This window comes from Aotus nancymaae, unplaced genomic scaffold, assembly GCF_030222135.1.
Source record: "Aotus nancymaae isolate 86718 unplaced genomic scaffold, 86718_ANA_hifiasm-v0.15.2.pri h1tg000057l, whole genome shotgun sequence".
Lineage (NCBI taxonomy): Eukaryota > Metazoa > Chordata > Mammalia > Primates > Aotidae > Aotus > Aotus nancymaae.
This window is the reverse complement of record NW_026988471.1, coordinates 65,998,262-66,017,012: the sequence shown is the minus strand read 5'-3', so window position 1 is coordinate 66,017,012 and position 18,751 is coordinate 65,998,262. Positions and strand designations below refer to the sequence as shown.

The 18,751-nt window shown below is 36.4% G+C and overlaps 1 pseudogene; it reads right to left on the bottom strand.

Moving 5' to 3' along the window:
- Positions 1 to 14,977: 14,977 nt before the first annotated feature.
- Positions 14,978 to 18,382, bottom strand: LOC105733266 (ubiquitin-associated protein 2-like; annotated as a pseudogene).
- Positions 18,383 to 18,751: the final 369 nt, after the last annotated feature.

Here is an 18,751-nt window from a genome sequence, read left to right as displayed (position 1 = left end):
CATTCATTCTTTGCTAAGGAGGATTTAGAATCAATTACCTTAAAATACTTTTAACCATAACTTTGCTAACAAGATTCATAATGAACTATTTTTGTGTTCCATTTATATGGAGAAGCAACTTCTAATTATTCATCCTCTCAACATATTTATTGAAGGCTTTGTTATGTATAAAGTATTGTTCTGGATTTCAAGATCAGGACTTCTTTTTTTTTTTTTACAAAGAAATAATGCTAGCATATGTCCTAGTATACTGGTACAATTTTATTTATATTGTCTCTCACTGAGTGAAGAAATTAAGTTGATTTATTTTCTCAGAGAATTTCAGCAAGAATACTGAAACAGTAAGTGATTACTGTGAATTAATAACAACAATAACACAAATAACCACAATTTCTAATGACCAAAATGCTCTATCTTGGGTTAATCGCAATTTTACTTTATTTGGCTATGGAGAACTTAAAGGCTTTATTTTGTGGGCTAATTGCAGGTCTTGAAGTAACTAAGGAAATGAAAAAGACACATTGGAGTAAGTAGGTGCTCATGTAAGCTACTCATATCTTTTCCCTCTTTCTTTCAAAGATACAGATGCAGTTACAGTATTGAAATACAACACTTACTATTTAATTCAGGGAAAATTTACCTTATCACGTTCTTCAGTGCTGGACTGTCTGTAGGCAACATTCCTATTGCTTTTTGTATGGGAAGACAAACTATAGAGCTTAGATGAAGTCTTAAACTTCATAACATAAATGAACAAACTATCTCTGAGACACTTACTGATACTATATCATAGGTTATTTAGATTCCTAGTTAATAGCACATTAACTTATTTTATTTTTGAGTATATGTTCAGCTGAACTGACCAGTCACTAAGAGATTTGAATGGAATGTATATTTACCACCACCATTTCCTAGACAATAATTGGCCAAATCTAGCCAATTTGACCAATGTCATCAAAAGCGTACAAAAATGCACTGAAATATTTGTCTACAGAATGATCTGCTATTGAAAGATCCTAGAGTTTCAGGCATGTTTGCTGACAGAATAGAACATAAAACTTAAAAAAAGGCTACGTCTTCTGAAATTAGTCAGCATAAACTCATAACTTTATTTCAAATTTTTTTCCTGAATACCTATTAGTTTCACATACATGAGATTGGTACTATATTCCTTGTCCCACCTATGAGTCTATTTTTTAAACAGTAGCAGATTACTGCTCTTTCCAAATATAAAAGGGAAACTTTGAACATACATGAGTTTATTCTACTGTTATTCGATGTTTATCTTTCTCTAGTGCTTGCTGTTCCTGTGGTTAATTATTCTTATCAAATACATAGATTAATGCTTAGGTGTTTTGGTAGTGTGAATAATGAGCAAAGGATAGATTTACCTTCAAATGATCATTTGTTATGAGTTGCACAAAACATTACGTTCATGTTAATTTTATATAAGCCCAAGCTTTTCATATTTCTTATAGTCCTCCTAATATTCATTGGGTTTGTCTTTTGGGAGAAGAGGAGAGTGCTAAAAGGAAATTTCTTAAATTTGAAAATATGAGTCTTCTTAAGCCTTTATTCTTGGGAAAAATATGCAGACATTACTAAAGCCAACAGATAATCTTCCTTTACAAATTGGGTCAGGAAATGTCTGTCCCATTCCAAAAAGAAACACTTAAGAGAGAGAGGATGAGTTTGCAAAAATTCACAGGAAACTTTTTTTTCTAAATGTTTGATTATGTGCCAGAGGAGAACAGTATTAGAAGGATCAACTCAAAGAGAGTAAGGACACTTACTTTTTATAGCAAACACCACATTTAAAAGCACATTCTACCCAGAGGGTCCAGTGCCCCCAACTCAAGTTAAAAGTGGCTGGCTTAAGAAAACGGTAACTGCCTAAGTTTCTCTCTATGTATATATCATCTTAAATAACAAAAAATATCAACAGAATATTGTTTAATAAAATCACACAGGATCCATGGCTTCAGCATTACTACTAGAAACTGAGAATATCATAAACTTTGTATTGCCTGGAAGTAGAGAAATATATACTGAATTCCAACAGAGCTTCCTTTGCCTCTACAAATCTGTGGGTGAAGAGAACAAGGAGGAGGGGGACCCTTGGTGACTACATGTGAAAAAGTAGATAGGATTCAATGTCATCAATGAAGCATAGGCAAAATCATCCTCAGAAAGAGAAACCAATACTGAGAACAGATCTGGGCCTGAGTGGTTCACTGCATCATTTATAGAGAAAGGGCTTGAATCTGAACAGGAGAAGAGGCTGAAGCCTAAAAGAATTATTGCTTTTGGGAGACATGATCATAAATAAAGGGTGTGACCCTTGAGACATGGCAGTAAAAAGAAAGAATAAAGTATGAGAAAAATTAAGGATGCTGCTGAAACAACAGAGAACCTTAAGCAGCAATCTATAATGTACATATAACAGTTATGAATATTTTTGAGTCAAATAAAATAGAAACACTGAGAGTAGGATTATTTTAACATTCCATCCTTCATGCAAAACACATTAACCGTATTAAAATATGAGTAGCAGAACTAAATAACATAATCAATAAGGTAGAACTTTAGGAAATGTATCAAATAATATGCCATGATAATTGAGAATGAGGCTTCTGGTCAAGTGCATATACTATGTTCACAACAATTGATCACATAAGTTGCTCAGAAAATTTCATGAATTTCAAAACACTTTAAAAACAACATTCCTGATTCAATGAAATAAAATGACATTCCTGATTCAATGAAATAAAAACAACATTCCTGATTCAACGAAAAATAAAACTAAAACCCATTCTGCTTGGAAATTAAAAAAAAAAAAACCTTACTCTTAAGTGAAAGAAGAAATTCAAACAAAAATGAGAATACTAAAAATAATATAAAATACTATATGTTTGAATCTAACTGATAAATTTAAAGCAGTACCAGGAAACTATTTATAGTTTTAAACACATACACCAGTAAAAATTTAAAAATTAAAATAAATGAATTCAATTTCCAACTCAAAAATCTAGAAGGAGAAAAACAAAGTAAACATGAAGAAGCACAAGGGAAGAATCAATAATAATAATAAAAAAAAAAACAGATGGAAATTAATGAAGTAGAACATAGTAAAACAGATCAATTTAGTAAACCAAAGGCCTGTTTCTTTGAGAAAAAAGTATTTAAAACACAACACCAGTCATTATTTAATCAAGAAATAAGGTGAGAAAGCAAAAATATACAAAATATAAAATTATGAGGTATAAATAACTACTGATTCAGAGTAAATATTTTTTAAAATTATAAGAAATTACTTTGCACTCCTCCACACAAGCAATTTGAAAATATAGATGAAATGTATGGTTTCCAAGGAAAAGAGAGTTCACCAAAAGAGGAGAGAGATCCAAGATGGCTGATGATTAGCAGCTCGGGCACGTACCTCCCAGTGAAAGCGCAAAGAACGAGAGGACGCCACACTTTCAGACGAATATTAGTTGCTCACGGACCAGGAGATTCCCAGTGGAGGAGCCCCACGGGTCGCCAGGGCGACTCTTGTGGCCGGTGTGGCGGTTTTGCTGGTGCCTTAGCACGCCAGTTCTTGGTGCAGAGTCCGGAGATTCCTGGGCAGAAAAGCACCATCAATCTTAACACCGCTGTTTTGGCCGGCTCAGTGGATTGCTCAGATTTCGGCGCAGGGAATCAACAAGTTGGACGTCAGAGACCCAGTTAGAAAGTCGGTAATTATAAAGACGACAGACGGACAAATATATAATGAAGGGAAGAAACCAGCGTAAAAAGGTAGAGAATACTCAAAATCAGAATGCCTCTCCCTCTACAGGGGATTGCAATTCCTCATCAGTAACGGAACAAGGCTTAATAGATTACACGTGTGTTCCAATAACAGCAGCAGGTTTCAAAACGTGGGTGATAAGAAACTTCTGTGAATTAAAAGAACTTGTTCTAACCCAATGCAAAGAAACTAAGAACCTTGAAAAAAGGTTTGACGAAATGTTAAAGAGAATGGACAATTTGGAGAAGAATATAAGTGAATTGATGGAGCTGAAAAACACAACACGAGAACTTCATGAAGCATGCACAAGTTTAAACAGTCGAATTGATCAAGCAGAAGGAAGGATATCAGAAGTCGAGGACCAGCTCAGTGAAATGAAACGAGAAGACAAGAATGCAGAAAAAAGGATGAAAAGGAATGAGCAAAGTCTCCAGGAAATATGGGACTATGTGAAAAGACCTAATTTACGTTTGATAGGTGTACCTGAATGTGACGAAGAGAATGAATCCAAGTTGGAAAATACTCTTCAGGATATCATTCAGGAAAACTTTCCCAACCTGGCAAGGCAGGGTAATATTCAACTCCAGGTAATACAGAGAACACCACAAAGATATTCTTCAAGAAGACCAACCCCAAGGCACATAATCGCCAGATTTATTAGGGTTGAAATGAAGGAGAAAATACTAAGGGCAGCCAGAGAGAAAGGTCAGGTTACCCATAAAGGGAAACCTATCAGACTTACAGCAGATCTCTCAGCAGAAACCCTACAAGCCAGAAAAGAGTGGGGACCAATATTTAACATCCTTAAAGAAAAGAACTTTCAACCCAGAATTTCCTATCCAGCCAAACTAAGCTTTATGAGCGAAGGAAAAATTAAATCTTTTGCGAACAAACAAGTACTTAGAGACTTCACCACCACCAGGCCTGCTTTACAAGAGCTTCTGAAAGAAGCACTATACATATAAAGGAACAACCAATATCAGTCTTTCCAAAAATATATCAAAAAGCAAAGAACTTTAACACAATAAAAAATTTACATCAACTAATGGGCAAAACAGCCAGCTAGCATCAAACGTGGGTATTAAACTTATATATATTTTAATTGGATAAAAAGCCAAAACCCATCGGTATGCTGCATCCGGGCCCATCTTACATGCAACAATACACAAAGACTCAGAGAGAAGGAGGAAGATTTACCAATCAAACAGAGAGTAAAAATAAACTAATAAACAAAAAGCAGGAGATGCAATTCTCGCCTCTGATAAAGTAGACTTTAAAGCAACAAAGATCAAAAGAGGCGAGGAATGACATTACATAATGGCAAAAGGATCAATGCAACAAGAAGAGCTAACGATTCTATAGATCAACGAGATAGAAAATTAACAAGGATATTCAGAACTTGAACTCAGACCCGGAACAAGTAAACTTAATAAACATTTATAGAACTCTCCACTTCAAATACACAAAACATACATTACCACCTCACACCTATTCCAAAGGTGACTATATAATTGGAAGTAAATCACTCCTCAGTAATCGTATAGCATTTCATAGGTTTAAATTAAATATTGGTTGGCTGTTTGTTTGTTATCTTCTTCCCTTATTCCTTCCTGACTACATCATTAAGTATAATTATCAGTATAAAAGAGGTTTTCAATACCCATTACTAAATTGCATTCTAGCCTGGGCAAGAAAGCAATACTCCCATTCTCTCTCCCTCTTTCTTTTCCTTCTCCCTCCTCTCCATTCTCTCTCTCTCTTTCTCTTCCTTTTTCCTCCTTCCTATTCTCTCTCTCTCTTTCTCTTTAAAAAAAAAAAAAAAAAAAAAGAAATCCACAGAGATTTTTTTTTTTTTTTTTTTAAAGAAAGTAGGTAATTGACAGGGAACTACTCTACAAAAAAGGACTATCTTGGGATAGTTCATAATTATTTCAAGTATTTAGTAATTAGCTAGTTCAAATGCTATATAAAATGTCTAGAATCATAAAAAATAAAGTTAAACATTAAAATTCTTTATATGAAGCTAGTATAACATGAATACAAAGACTTGATAATAGAAAAAAAAGAAAATTACAAACTAACATCACTCATCAACACTGATACAAAGATTCTAAATAAATACTAACAAATAGAAAATTATCCATAAAAATAAGCGATGACCAAGTGTTATTTGTATCAAGAATGTAAATTTTGAGAATAGAAAATCTGAATATCAATCACCATTTTACTAAGTCTAAGGAGAAAAATTATTTGTCCCTCCTCATAGAAACTGAAAAAGCATTTGACAAATTCAATACCAATTCTTAATTTAAAAAGGATAAAAAGGATAAATGGCTACCTGATAAAAACATATGCTTAAATTACAGCAAACTGACACAATAACAGAAAATCAAACATTGCATGTCCTCACTCATAGGTGGGTGTTGAACAATGAGAACACATGGACACAGGGAGGGAAGCATCACACACTGAGGTCTGTTGGGGGGGAATAGGGGAGGGACAGCGGGGGTTGGGGAGTTGTGGAGGGATAACATGGGGAGAAATGAGAGATATAGGTGATTGGGAGGAAGACAGCAAGCCACACTGCCATGTGTGTTCCTATGCAACAACCTTACATGTTCTTCACACGTACCCCAAAATCTAAAATGCAATAAAAAAAGAGAAAAAAAGAAAAAAAAGGATAAATGGCTACTTGATAAAAACATATGCTTAAATTATAATGCCAGCATGTTACTTAACAGGAAAGCAGAAGAATTTCCACTGAGATCAGGAATAAGCCAACATGTCCACTGTCCTCACTACATTTAATGTTATCCTGAAATTGTTAGCCATTGTAATTAGACAAGACAAAACAATTAGAGACACACAAATTGGTGAAGAAGTGAAAGTCTTTATTGCTGATGAAATGATAGTATATACACCTGCTGGAAAACCTTCAATAATAAATGGTCAAACTAACTTAATAAAGTAATTAATCACTGTAGCAGGCTGTAAATTAACAGGCAAAAATCATTAGTCTTCATATATACCAAATAACATGGTTTGGCTCTGCGTGGTCACCCAAACCTCATCTCGAATTGTAATCCCTACATGGAGGGAGTGACTGGTGGGAGGTGATTGGTTCATGGAGGAGGTTTCCCCATGCTGTTCTTGTGATAGTGAATGAGTTCTCACAAGATCTGTTGGTTTAAATGTGGCAGTTTACCCTGATGTCTCTGTCTGTCTGTCTGTCTCTCTCTCTCTCTCTCACCACCTTGTTTCTCCTTCCACCAAGACTGTAAGTTTCCTAAGGTCTCCCTGGCCATGCAGAACTGTGAATCAATTAAACCTCTTTCTGTTATAAATTACCCAGTCTCAGGCAGCTCTTTATAGCAGTGTGAAAACGGACTAATATACCAACTGTAACTAGTTTTAGAAGATACAATGAAAGAGTAAAAACCTGTTATATTGTTAGTGACAACAATAAAAATGCTGAAGCATAAGCTTAACAAAATAATGTGAAAAACATATGAAGTAAATTATAAAACACACCTGAAAGAAAAGTACACATTAACAAATGAAAAGGGTGTCTCAATATAGATGTTACTTTCTCTCAGTGTATGAATTTAGTGTGTTTCCAAACCAACAAGCTTTACTTCTAGAGCAAGAAGAATTGATGCTAAAGATTTTATTGATGTTAAAGATTTTATTCCTCCATACAAAAATATTGAGGAAAATAATAAAAATGAAAAGCTTTTTGAGGAAAGGGTAGGTGTTAGTCCTGACAAGCATTAAAATGCATTACAAAGCCTCTATAATTGAAGCAGTGTGGCACTGATACCTGAATAGACAGATCAACAGACTAGAAGAGAATAACCAGAGATAGACCTAAGTTCATATGGAAATTTAGTATGTGATAAAGTGGTATCTCAAAGCAGGAACAAAATTGTACTTTTTTTCTTTATCTTTTATTCATAGGCTCTAATGATAACACTATAATTTGAAAAGCATTTATTTTATCATGAAGGAAATGGGAATGTCTGTATCAACATTTTGACTCTATCACCCATTTAATCCAAGACAAAAGCTCCTTGCTCTAAAGAGTCCAGGAAGTACCTGGACTTCCTGAATACAAATGAGTATTGCACTGAAACCAAGAATTTATTTAGAGAATAGGGATAAAATTATTAATAATTAACTACTTAAGACTTTCTGTTCTAGGGCAGCTATTGGACCCAGTCTTTTGTTTCCTGGTTGGGATAGTAATAGAGAAAGCCTGATGAAAATCTAGGTTTGTTAACACATTTTGAATGTCAAACTGATATTTTTTCATAAGAAGACCTATTTTATTAAAAACAAGAAAACAAAAAAACTGGAAATTTTGATAAATGATTTTGAGACAACTAGATACCTATTTAGAAAAAATCTTAAAAGTAATAAACTCATTCCTGAAACCACAGAAAACAACAAACTCCAAACGGTTCAGAAGTTTAAATGTAAAAATGTATAAATATTAGATTAAAGCCTCAGTAAGTGCCTTTATAACTTAGGTTTAGGGTAAAGCTTTTGAACTATAGTTTAAAAATGAGAAGCAATAAAAGACTGACACATTTTGCTACATAAAAATAAACCATTTGCAAATACTGGTCTAAAAACAAATAACAAATTCAGAAACAGTATTCAAAAGATATCTTAAAGGGCTAATGTTTTAACAGGCAGGGAACTTTTTAATATTAAGGAAAAAAGGCTAAGTTCAAAATGGACAAATTACCTAAACATAACATTTTTTTAATGTTAAAATGACCTTCAAAGTCTATTAAAAGTTGTTTATTTATAAAAGAGAAATTCAAGTTTAAGTATATTGAATACTATTAAATTTAAATTTACATTAAAATACACTAAATACTAGGCCTCATTGGTTAGTCAAAAATGCAAAAGGTTAGCAATATACTATTGACACGCCTGTTGGAAAATGGACATTCTCTTTCATTGTTTGTGGCAATCCAAAACGTTACTCTTTTAAAGGGGAATCTGACAATATCTAACAAAACTACAAACTCATTTGGTCCAGAAATTTTACTTCTAGCAATTTAGCCTGAAGATACACCTCTAACAAGTATCACTTGTAATTAGAAAGTATTGGCAATTACTAAATTGCCTAAGCAAGGAAGATTGAATAAATTATGGAACACACACACAGTGGAGTACTATGGAATGAAGAAAAAGAAATGAAGAAAATTTCTATGAACTGATAGAAACTGATTTTCTATATGTATTATTAAGGGGAGAGGATCAAAGTGCAAAGAAGTATCTCCAGCCTGCTACTCTTTATGGGAGAAAGGAGAAATAGGAAAACATGATTATTTTTATGTAAAAAAAGGATAAACTAGAAACCTCTAAAACTGATTTTTTTATGGAAAGGAGTTCAGGGTGGAAATTATAGGAGAGAGAGTAACTTTTTTTCTAAGTACCATGTTTTTGTACAATTTTGACTTTTGGAATTATATAAATACTCTGTAGATTCAAAAAAATAAAACTAACGAGGCTGGGAATGGGGAGAAAACCTAAAATTCAATGCAAAGATAAGCAAAAGAATTCAACTTATTTCAAACAGAATTACTCTAAAGAAAAAAAAATTCAAGTGACTTTTGAATGCAGTTTTCACTATGTATCCTTAGACTTAAAAAAAAAAAAAAAAAAAAAAACTGCAGACAAATCTTTAACTCTTTGTAATAGGGATGTTTGTTGCAGTGGTATCTTAACCAAGGAATCGAAATTAATATCATTAGTAAAGGGCACACAGATATCATGTTTCTTCTGATATAACAATTTGGTATGAAAGCATTGCTTATGCAGTATTTCTGCCAAAATGCATAACCTGAATCTAATAAGGAAACAAAAAATAAAAAATAAAAAAATAAACTATGAGACTTCTTATAGACATCAGCCTGTATTTCTTTAATGATTTCTAAGACGTGAAATACTAAGTAAGTCTGGTGAACTGTTCCAGATTAAAGGATACTAAAGAGATCCTGGACTGCATCTGGTGCTGGGGAAAAATTGTTATAAAGGACATTACTAAAACAATTGAAATTGAAATCTACAGTGTAGATTAGAGAATAGCATTAAATCCATGGTAAATTTTCTGAATTTAAAACTTGTTTCTAGGAATAAATACTAAAGTATTGGGGTTAAAGGATATGTTGTATGCAGCTACTCTTGTGCAATTCAGAAAAAAACGTGAATATCTACAGAAAGAATGATAAAGCAATGTTGTAAAGTGTTAACTTGGAACCTGGGTAAAGGATATTCAGAAGTTTCTTGTACTGTTCTTACAATTTTTCTATGAGTTTGAAATTATTTTGGAAAACATAGTTCAAAAAAAGAAGCATAGAAAATTGTGTTTAGTACCACCTTCTAAGGAAATTCTTTTTATTGTACCATTGCAAGTGGTTACTGTTAATACTGACTGGATGGAGAGAAGTATGAACTTTTCAAAATCATCAGGAAAAATATGCCTCTCCTGTAATACAGGTGTTTTAAAACAATGGATTTAAACATGATCCTTTATTCTCTTCCCAGCTTAGTACTGTTTCCTATAAAATGGGATTGTGCATAGTTCACCTATCAGTTATGCTGAGGTATTCTTTTGTAAATTTCCACATGTATAACATTAATTTGTGAAATAATTTGAAAGGTATATTAAAAATTATATATCTAGAAATCTCTCCACTTGCAATTTAAAAAGCAAAAGATATTCTCTTAGAAAACCTTGAAAATATAGAAAAAAAATATAAAAAGGAAAAGAAAAATTATTGTGATAATCTAATGAAGGAGAAAAGAGTTAAAAGGTTTTGAGCTTTCTTGGATGAAGAATCAAAATCATTTAAAAAAAAATGGAAGGGAAGAGAAGAGTAGATGAAAATGTTGATTTATTGATGAAAATAAACCGACTGCATTCCCAAAATAGTAAATTTGCATTGGAATTCACTAAAGTTTCTTTCCAGAAAGTGATGTCTCTTATAAAGAATGAAAAACAATTTGCTGATATTCATTCTCATTAGGTAGATAAATCAATAACTACCTAAAGCCTGAGTAGCTTGTTGGCACAAACTTGCATGACCTTATTTTCACTTAAATGTATAAAGATTTGTCCTGGCATTTAAAAAGAAATACTTTTAAGTTGTCAACCAAAAAATCTATACAAACAAATGAATAATTGAATTATTCACTTTTTATGCATATAATGCTAGAAGGATGGGGAGAAAAGAAAAAAGAGGGAAGGGAATAGATTAGAATTTTCCAGGGAGCCTTCAAAGCTGAAGAAGACTATGACTGAGAAATAAACCACAGCACTATGTAAAGATCTAAAATGTGCCTCATCTTAAATCAGGCCTCCAGCCAATTGTGGACTTAAGTGTAGGACAGCTAGGCCACTTTCTCGTGAACTCTTTTACTGTCAGAATTTCTCCCTAGTGTTCAGGCTTTTACTGCCATACATAGGGAGAATTGGAGGGGGACAGGCCTTCCCTCCCAGGGCCTCCTAAGTGGTACATCTGTCACGGATCATGTTATAGAACAGGAATGTTTGTTTTTGCTCCTATTCATTTCAACTGGCAGGCAGTTATTATTAGAATGAAAAATTAAGCCATTATTCTGTAGAAGTCTCACTGGCTCTATCAAATTTATGGCGTTAATACAGCAAAATTATCTTTTATAGCTGATAAAAACAGCTGTACGTAGGCTGCTGGCCTGTTCGTATATGGGAAGAAACACAAAATGGCAGCCATCGTGGGATACCCCATGCCAAGATGGAGGCATCAGTGGCCATTGCTGTTGGAGCAACACATGGACACAGATGTCTTAAGCAATGGTGCTCTATTCTGAGAGAGAGTTTTATTTTTATTAGCCTTCCTATAGGAAGGAAACAAAATTATACCTTCAAGTTTTCTAAAAATAACTCTACACTCCTTAAGTAGCATTGTTATTTATAGTCTCGCCTTTTTTCTGTTATTTAGTGAATGTTTCTATTAACATTTCTGAGATAAAAATATTCATGTAGCAATTACAGCTCTTCAGAAACCAATGAATTGCAATTATGGCCACTTCCTATTTATAAACCACTCTTCTAATATCTTTAGGAGCTGCTCATCTCTTGTAAAAGATTTGAATCATAAAAAATGCAAAGCACAATAAGTACTGATGTGGTGCTTTTCATTCCAAGAGCATTGTAGTGATAACTCATTCAGGCCACCTCTGTAAAGGTCACATTAATGGCGGTACCCACTAGACCAGAACAGTATCGCATCCCTGAGGTGGTGGGGGGAAGGTTAGGTCTCCAGGACATGCTTGACTGAACCAGCACATTAACACCTGGGCATTTTTCAAACCAAATTCTTGAATATTTTCTTACCATGTGTAATAATACCTAAAATGTCAAAAGAGTAATATTTTAATCCTATCCTAAAGACTTATATTAAAAGTGTCATAGATTCTAATACTCATGTGTGTTTATACATAAATACATATATATAAATAGATATATATATACACACGCACACATATATATGAACGATGATTTTTATTATTTGTTTTATTTGTTGATTTTGGGGGATGTTTTATTTTCTTTCTAGGATCCGTAAGAATGATTTTATTTTAACACAGTTTTCCTTGTTTGATAGAAACTTGCTTAGCTTTTAGAGAGAGAATCTAATTTCTAATTTTGTCAAGGTGGTGTATATTAATGGCAAATTTTGACCTTACCATTGATGTTAGAATTAAAGGGTAGATATATGAATACAATTAGTAAGACTAGATCCCGATGTAATATCTAACTGGTCTACCCTTTTTTCTTCTTAAAGATGTAGTAGGTTTGTCTAAAAATAACTTTCCTTGCATTGGAACCAAATCATTTTCTGAGTGCAAAAAAAAAAAAAAGAAAGAAAAGAAAAAAAATAACTTTCTTGAGGTGCAGACTCATGGGGAAGTGGGGAAGTTATTTTGTTTTGCTTTTTTTTCTTCAAAGATAAAGTTACCAGAGGAAATGAAGCAAATGGCCTGGTATTAGTGGTGATGAAAAGATCTTTTAATAAATGTAATAGTTATCAGTTATGAAAGTTTCTTACGTGGCATGCTCCATTCTTCACATTCCATACATACTGATTTATTTCATGCCCATTTCACAGACAAGGAAACTAAGGCATTTGTTAAATGAATTGCTTGAGGTCATACAAATATTAAGTGACCAATAAAAATTCAGATGCAAGCAGCCTAGCTCCAGAGACCTCATCCCTACACACCATGTGAAGCTGCTTTCCCACCATGAGGGAATGGAGTGACCAGGTAGCAATTTGAGGTCTTAGTCAGCAAAAGAGGCTGGTCTCTTGAAGAGGCCTTGTCCAATAGGCTTTACCTTTGTTTCTTCCACCCCCATTCTGCCTTCTTCATCAAATCTTGGGCAGGTGTGGCTCTGCGGTACTAAAGCAGCTTTTCTGTGGTGGCTTATTTCTGTTGGAGCACATTATACCTTAGATTAGTAGTGACTTTTCCTTCCGGAGGGAATTGTCTGATTTAACACTATATTGGATTAATTTTTTCATGGCCTAATTTCACTCCCTATGAATTTGCAAACCCCATAGTAAATGTTAAAGTGCTAAGGTCAGTAAATTAAAAAAATGATAATGTCAAAAGCATTCTTTTTATCAAAATTATTAAGTTTATGATTCCTTTTGACATTGTAAAAGGATCTGTGGTAAACACTTTATAGGATACTATAAATTGGATGTTTACAATCCAAGATTATAAGGATAGTTTTTTTTTCTTTCTTAATTATACATTTAAATTCTGGTTTATGCCACTTTCTGTTTACCTAACTTTAGACAAATTAACTTTTCTATGCCTCAGTTTTATCATCTGTGAAAAGAGGATAAGAACTTCACAGAACTGTTGTAAGGATAAGTGAGAAAGGTAGTATGCGACTTCCTGTATGTACCCGAGAACAAGATAGGTGCTAGGTAAATATTAATTCTTTTCCCTTGGATAACTGTTATATAGTTACGTATGAATAGATAGAACATAGGTATGAAAGAAAAAAATATTAAATGTAGACATACATTCTCAGGGATTTATATTATTTTATATACAGGGTAAACATTGTGACTGCTGACAAGAGTTATGTTTAAAATTTGAGCTGAACATTCCAACACAGAATTGATTGGGCTTATGAATTGCAAATAACTTCTCCATTCAGTTTGGAAAAACATTATGGAATAAGTAGAAATTGGGGAGTCATTTATATGACTGCTGGAATTTTTACTTAGCCTGTAAAATTTCAATTGAGTGTTATAATTTTGGTTTTAGAAATTTGATATTTATAAAACATAACATTACTCATAAAAAGGTAATTATTTTACTTCAAATGAGGCATGATATTATTAAACCTAACTTTTTTTCATTGAGTATTGATTATGAATGACAAAAATATGTCTCAACAAGGTATTTATATAAAATGAGAACGGCATATTCACACTACATGATAGTAATAAACAATAAATATATTAATTTGTTTTTAAGTAAGACTTAGAAGCAGTTAAAATGAAAATTGGCATAACTGTATTTAACTAACATTGTATGTGCTCCTGAAAGGTGGTTATGCTGAAAACTATGGAAATATATAATCTGGAATGGACATGGTTTCTGTTTTTTTATTTAGAGGTTTTTATATATACAAGACACATTAATCCATTAAATTTGAGGACACAGTACAAAAAAAAAACCATCTCAACGAATTCATGTGGCAATGCTATTCATATTCATGACACCATTTTGTTGTTGTTTTCCTAATCATAAAGAAGGAGACTTAGGGCTGTTGGACTGATATATATTAGGGGGTCCCACCTCCCCACCTCATTGATACACCACCAGGGTGAACAGAAGGAAGCAAAGGAAGGTCAGGGCCCACAGCAGTTTCATAATCTTGAATGCAAGAGGGGAGAAGGAAGGGAAGGGAGGGAGAAAGGAGAAAATACAAATCCTATAATACAACATCATGGGGACGGTATAGGAATGGGACAAACATGAAGCTGAGGCATGGGGTGGGCTGCTGGGGGTGGGGGACAGCGGAAACCCCCCACATTCTTTTTTCCTTGGTTCTGTTTCCAGGCTGAGAAGCCTCTCAGAATATGGGACCGGAAGAAGAGGGTCAGGACCTCAGTTGGCCCCCCAGCTGTAGCTGTTGTAGGCAGACTTGTTGGTCTGGGGCTTCTGTGGGATGGAGCTGGTCTGGCTACATTGCTCACTGCCCGTCTGGCCAACCTGCTGCAGGTGATGGTGAAGGATCTGAGAGTACGGCTGCTGATGGGGGTCAGAATGTGCATAAAGGGGTCAGGTGGGTAGGCAGCAGCTGTGGCTGGATTGATGGTGTCCTCACTTCCCAGGGCTGAAGAAAAGTTGTAAGAAGCAGCAGAAGTATTGAAATGAAAATCTTATTTTTCAAAGGACTGCTGGGTTTTGGAGTACACAGAACCCAAGATATCTGGCATGCCCATGTACTGGAGGTAATGAAACACCAGTGTTGTATCCATGAGACCCATGTCCACTTGGCTGTTGGAAGGCAGGGAGCCATGCGTTCACCATGCTGCTTGGAAGAGGTAGGAGCCACAGGGAACACAGCAGGCCCAAACTGGAAAGTGCTAGGGAGGCCTGGGACTCCTGTATAGTACGGCAGGCTGGTCTAACTGCAGCCAGGAGGCAGCGCCGGGTTCAGGAATGTCTACTGCATGGTGTTGTGAGTCTGCATCTGGTCCTGCTGAGGTTGGCCAAGGTTCTGGCCGGGGCTGGGGAAGAGGCATCCCCACGACTAAGCTTCGTGAAGTCACCAGAATAAGGGTTGCTGGCCAGGCTGCCATCCCTCCCAGTCAGTGGAGTAGTGGGTGTGGGAAATGGGATGCTGTAGTAATCCAATAGAAATCTTTTCTGAAGCATCTGCAAGTCATCATAACCATATACTTGTGGTGGGTAGGCATGGAACAGCCCTGGAACCATAATATACAAATTAGACAACAGTGGAACCCCAGGAACGAGGTTGGGAGGAGATTTTCCTGAAGTCTTAGCAACTGAGCTTCGAGTCGAGGCTGTGACAGTGGAGTTGCTGCCTAGGCTGAGGCCCAGGCTGCTGCCACTATTGAGACTGGAGGAGACACTGACCACTAGGGGAGGCACACATGTGGTGAAAAAAGTGCTGGAGGAAGAATGGAGATTCGCTTCACCCTCTACACTTGTGTGCAAAAGAGTGGATGTCGAAGTGTGCCCAGAAGATGTTGATGATGAAAGGGTATTCTGCTGCGTAGACAATGTGCTGCTGTGTTGTGCGGTGTTAGTATTTGGAATCTCCTCACTGTGGCTCTGGCCACCCAAGGAGGATGAGTGCTGATTGACTGTCATCAGTAATGAAGTTGCAGATACTGTTTCATTGAGATGGGGGATGCTGGAAGTGTAAAGTGAATCAGATTTCACTGCAGAGCCTGTAGTACCTTCAACCTGTGGTCTATAGCTGCGTGGCCTGCACAGAACTGAAGCCATTCTTTGCCTGAGTCAGGTCCTTTTGGGGTGATGAATAGGTGGAGCTGGGGCACCACCAAGTCTGTGTGGATCTCTGTTCATAAAGAAAACCCTGAGTATTATTTTGGGAGGTATAGGTTGTTGACTGAATTGGGCCGCTCTGATAACCAGACTCCTGACTCTGGCTAGATGAAACTGTAGATGAAGATCCACTGCTTGTGCTGGTATACAGGCTACTTGGAGCCTGGCTTGAAGAAGTGCTCGTGGTGAGGGTGGACTCATAATCAGAAAGGACAGAGTCTGACCCAAACTGCAATGTCCCAAACTGCAGGTTTAGCCCTGAGATATCTGCTGAGGCAGGCATCTCCACAGCCAGAGCAGGAATCTTAGAAGTCAAAGAGCCTTTTTTCTTCCTCCATTTCAATTTCTGTTGAGCCAGCTGAGGGCTATAGGACTGGTTGCCTGAAGATCCACGTGACATCTGTGGAGCCAACATGGATTTGCTTGGTAGAGGAGAAGATGGAGATGTAGGTGCAGCTGTGGAGGTAGCCACTACAGGTGACTTCTCTGAAGGAACACCTCCATCATGGTTGAAGATGGGGTAAAAGCCTAGTGCTTTGTCAAGGGTCTGTGCATTGCTTAAGCATGTGGGGCTTAAAACCTAGATGACCATTTGACAGGTGCAGCAAACCACCATGGCACAGGTACACCTATGTAACAAACCTGCATGTTCAGCACATGTATCCCAGAACTTAAAGTAAAATTACTTGGGTTCTTCAAATCATACTGCACCAGTGATGGGGATTGTGTTGTCAAGCCCATGTCCCAAGAGGAGGTGATGGTGCCTAGAGATTGAGAATGCTGAGTAGTCAACTGAGCCAGAGCTTGAGCAGTTTTGAATTGCTCCAAGAACTGAGAGCCCATAGTACTGCAGCCTTTAGCTTCACCTACATCACCAAATCCTTTCCCGAACATGCTCACAATACTGTGATGAGAAAATGTGTTCCCCGAAGCAGGCTGTGATATGGCAGTCTGCTTTTAATTACTGAACACCAGAGGTGGGGCCACAGAAGGTGCTTGAGACGGATCTGGATTAGATGATTCATTCTCCATTGTAGATGGTGTCTTCCCCAGCAGAATAGCAAGGTCAATTCTCTGACCAGCAGTGATTGTCACATTCTCTGCAGGCAGAGGCACTGAAGACACGTTAGAGGCAGTGAAGATCTTGGTCTCAGAAAGATCTTCATTCTAGTCTTCAATCCTCCACTCCTCAGTTGCAGTCCTCCATGCATCAGGAGCAGCCTCAAATTTGGGGGGATAATTTGACCTCTCAACCCCAGTGAAATCAAGTCTTGTCCCATTATCTGTTTCAAAGTGGCCAGTGTTGTTCCACCTATTGGCACTACTATTGCCACAGTTATCACCAGTATTGGCTGGCTCTGCATAATCAGCTGGGTTAACGGTTCCCATTCCTTGAGCAGAAAACCTTCTTCCTCACGTACCAGAGCCACCTCTGCCTCGGCCACAGTCCCTTCTGCTTCTTTCTGTTCCTCTTCCAGAAGGGCCTCCACTGTTGGTGTCATCCGATCTATTTTCCTGACCTCAAAACTCTCATCCACGGTTGGTTCCTCTCCCCCATCTTGGTAGCCCACCACATTGCTGACTATAGTCTCTGTCCCAGTCTCAGTTTTCTTTGCCTTCCTCATTGGATGCCATCTGGCCACCATCCTTCTGGCCTGAGACTCCCTTTTTCTTTCCAACCATCTCACAGGAATGTGTGTCTGTGTTTCCTTCCGGAAGAACACTGATGGCTCTGTTGACCTCTCCATTGCAGTCATGCAAAGCAATCATGCATTCATCCTGGTTCTTGCCTGTACTACCAATCAATTGTTTCAACTTCTCCTCAAAGTCAGCATCATTATGGTCCAAAATTGTCTGTGCAAGTTGAATTTGTTCTGCAGTGGCCTGTGGCCACTGATGGTGCTGTGTCTGGTTTTGGTTTTAAGATTGTTCCCAGTTTCCCCGGGCTTGGTTAGTGCCCACCAACATCATCATTTACGGTACACACAAATAACAGTATTTATAACGTAGAATACTGGCCCCACCACACTGCTGCTGCTGCCACCACTGCACTCCCAACTTTACCTTAGTCTTTTCCACACTGACACCAGGGATTTCTGTTTTTTAAGCAACTAATATATACGTACATAGACATCACAGACATAGAGACTGCATGTCAAGATAAATGGAAAATTAGGTCAATACCCAAAACAACAACAACAAATTCAAGAACTTAGATTTATATAAAAATAGGTTGGAAGATCTAGAGAATGGCAGAAAATTGTTGCAATCTATCCAGCCGACAAAGGTCTAGTATCCAAAATCTACAAGGAACTTAAATAAATTCATAAGAAGAAAACAAAC